Consider the following 3736-nt stretch of genomic DNA (forward strand, 5'->3'; position numbering starts at 1 on the left):
ACTTTTTATAAAAAGTCAGGCTCGAGCCACAGCATACAGCGCAGATCAACGAAAACACAGAACGTTGCTTATAAAATCCACAGAATTAACGACCTTATACTACTTTCCAACTACATTGAAAACATGCCTGTAATCGAGGCATGTGTTATTTATTTCATTCAATTAGTTTTAAAATTACCAAATGACAGATGACACTAGCGAAAAGAAAAAAAATAATCTCTTTAGATAATATTGAACACCATATGAAGCGGGGATACTGAGATACGATAATGGAGCACTCCGTTGAAGGGTATTTATTAGTTTATGTACAGACGTGCTCAAATTTGTTGGTACCCTTACAGCTCATTGAAATAATGCTTCATTCCTCCTGAAAAGTGATGAAATTAAAAGCTATTTTATCATGTATACTTACATGCCTTTGGTATGTCATAGAATAAAGCAAAGAAGCTGTGAAAAAAGATGAATTATTGCTTATTCTACAAAGATATTCTAAAATGGCCTGGCACATTTGTTGGTACCCCTTAGAAAAGATAATACATAATTGGATTATAGTGATATTTCAAACTAATTAGTTTCTTTAATTAGTATCACACATGTCTCCAATCTTGTAATCAGTCATTCAGCCTATTTAAATGGAGAAAAGTAGTCACTGTGCTGTTTGGTATCATTGTGTGAACCACACTGAACATGGACCAGAGAAAGCAAAGGAGAGAGTTGTCAGAGGAGATCAGAAAGAAAATAATAGACAAGCATGGTAAAGGTAAAGGCTACAAGACCATCTCCAAGCGGCTTGATGTTCCTGTGACAACAGTTGCAAATATTATTAAAAAGTTTAAGGTCCATGGAACTGTAGCCAACCTCCTTGGGTGCGGCCGCAAGAGGAAAATCGACCCCAGAGTGAACAGAAGGATAGTGCCAATGGTAGAAAAAGAACCAAGGATAACTGCCAAAGAGATACAAGCTGAACTCCAAGGTGAAGGTACGTCAGTTTCTGATCGCACCATCCGTCGCTTTTTGAGCGAAAGTGGGCTCCATGGAAGAAGACCCAGGAGGACTCCACTTTTGAAAGAAAAACATAAAAAAGCCAGACTGGAATTTGCTAAAATACATATTGACAAGCCACAATCCTTCTGGGAGAATGTCCTTTGGACAGATGAGTCAAAACTGGAGCTTTTTGTCAAGTCACATCAGCTCTATGTTCACAGACGAAAAAATGAAGCTTTCAAAGAAAAGAACACCATACCTACAGTGAAACATGGAGGAGGCTCGGTTATGTTTTGGGGCTGCTTTGCTGCGCCTGGCACAGGGTGCCTTGAATCTGTGCAGGGCACAATGAAATCTCAAGACTATCGAGGCATTCTGGAGCGAAACGTACTGCCCAGTGTCAGAAAGCTCTGTCTCAGTCGCAGGTCATGGGTCCTCCAACAGGATAATGACCCAACACACACAGCTAAAAGCACCCAAGAATGGATAAGGACAAAACATTGGACTATTCTGAAGTGGCCTTCTATGAGTCCTGATCTGAATCCTATCGAACATCTATGGAGAGCTGAAACTTGCAGTCTGGAGAAGGCACCCATCAAACCTGAGACAGCTGGAGCAGTTTGCTCAGGAAGAGTGGGCCAAACTATCTGTTAACAGGTGCAGAAGTCTCATTGAGAGCTACAGAAAACGTTTGATTTCAGTGATTGCCTCTAAAGGTTGTGCAACAAAATATTAGGTTAGCGGTCCCATCATTTTTGTCCATGCCATGCTCATTTGTTTTATTATTTACAATATTATGTTGAATAAAAAATCAAAAGCAAAGTCTGATTTCTATTAAATATGGAATAAACAATGGTGGATGCCAATTACTTTTGTCAGTTTCAAGTAATTTCAGAGAAAATTGTGCATTCTTTGTTTTTTGTGGAGGGGTACCAACAAATTTGAGCACGTCTGTATTTATTCAATGATGTATCTATTTATGTATGTATGTATTTATTTATTGATATTTTTATTTGGCATAAAGTATCCTACAGAAATTAATAGAACATAAAACAAATGAACACATTCATTTGTATTGTTGAAATTCCGATGATGAAACAGGACACACTCATTGTAGAGTTAAGTATCAGATGACACGCATGAAAGACCGTGTGGCCTAATGGATAAGGCGTCTGACTTCGAATCAGAAGATTGAGGGTTTGAGTCCCTTCGTGGTCGACTTTTTATAAAAACTCAGGCTCGAGCCACAGCATACAGCGCAGATCAACGAAAACACAGAACGTTGCTTATAAAATCCACAGAATTAACAACCTTATTCTACTTTCCAACTACATTGAAAACATGCCTTTAGTCGAGGCATGTGTTATTTATTTTATTGTTATTTTTAAAATTACCAAATGACAGATGACACTGGCTAAAAAATAAAAATCTCTTTAGACAATATTGAACCCGGGGATACTGAGATATGATAATGGTGATGGGGTAAACACCGGAACGACATAGAAAGGCCCAGAACGGTAGTTTTATGAATTCAATTGCTTTAAAAAACAGCATAAAAAATTTAGAGACATATGAGGAGAATATTTTAAAAACCGATTAATAACTAGCTGTCATTTACCCGTTCCGGGCCAGAACCCTCTTTTTATCACCTAAAAGCTCCCGGAACACTGGGTTCCGAAGGTGCAAAGACGACGAAAATTATACACATAATACAACATAACACTATTGGAAAAAAAACCCACCGAACCGACCTTTAACTGCCCATTTTGTGCAATAAACAGCTGTATAGACAAAACCGCACGGAGCACGGCGTTCCTAAACTGCACAGAATATGAAAATAATACACAGAATACACCTAAGTGGGAAAAAACATCACACTATTGAGAAAACCCACCAAACAGACCATTAATTTCCCATTCTGTGCAATAAACAGCTGTATAGACAAAACCGGCCGAGATGTTCGTGTGCAATGAAAGCATATCTGAGTTTTGATCATCACTTTGCCTACCTCGCCAGACAGGCTAGAGCCACAGCATGCAGCGCAACCACCCAATACGCATGCCAGCGTCAGTGACACACTGTCCGATACGCATGCCAGCGTCAGTGACGCACTGTCCGATACACATGCCAGCGCCAGTGACGCACTGTCCGATACGCATGCCAGCGTCAGTGACACACTGTCCGATACGCATGCCAGCGTCAGTGACGCACTGTCCGATACGCATGCCAGCGTCAGTGACGCACTGTCCGATACGCATGCCAGCGTCAGTGACGCACTGTCCGATACGCTTGCGAGCGTCAGTGACACACTGTCCGATACGCATGCCAGCGTCAGTGACACACTGTCGCTGGAGGTGAAAAGCGCTCAGTGCCTCCTGGCGCTGGTGTGTAAGACCTGTAACATGTTAAACCAGCGCTCAGTGCTGCACCGCCGCGGACCAGCAGCCCATTGCGAGCGAGCAAGCCAATACAGAAAGTGTCACATGACTAATGTTCGTGTGGTGTTTTAGCTTTCTCAAATCATTTTCTTTAGAAACTTTATTTTTATTTTTGATGGCGCACATTGTAAGTGATATTCTGGAAGGGGAGACTCCCTTTTCAAAGCGCGTAGAAACAAGCAATCATCAGCGACAGTGCTTCCCGGCAGCTTTTGACGAAATTCTCTTTTTATATATATTTTCTGTTAACATTAGTTTATGGATAATCATGTTTGCTTTTAAACCAATTAAATTGTTACAAAAAAATACTATTC

General features: G+C 40.6%; 1 non-coding gene across 1 annotated transcript; it reads left to right on the forward strand.

Annotated features, from left to right (window-relative positions):
• Positions 1-2129: 2129 nt before the first annotated feature.
• Positions 2130-2202, forward strand: trnar-ucg (transfer RNA arginine (anticodon UCG)). Its single transcript has one exon. It is a non-coding gene; the product is annotated as a tRNA-Arg (tRNA).
• Positions 2203-3736: the final 1534 nt, after the last annotated feature.

This window comes from Acipenser ruthenus, chromosome 42 (genome assembly GCF_902713425.1).
Source record: "Acipenser ruthenus chromosome 42, fAciRut3.2 maternal haplotype, whole genome shotgun sequence".
NCBI lineage: Eukaryota > Metazoa > Chordata > Actinopteri > Acipenseriformes > Acipenseridae > Acipenser > Acipenser ruthenus.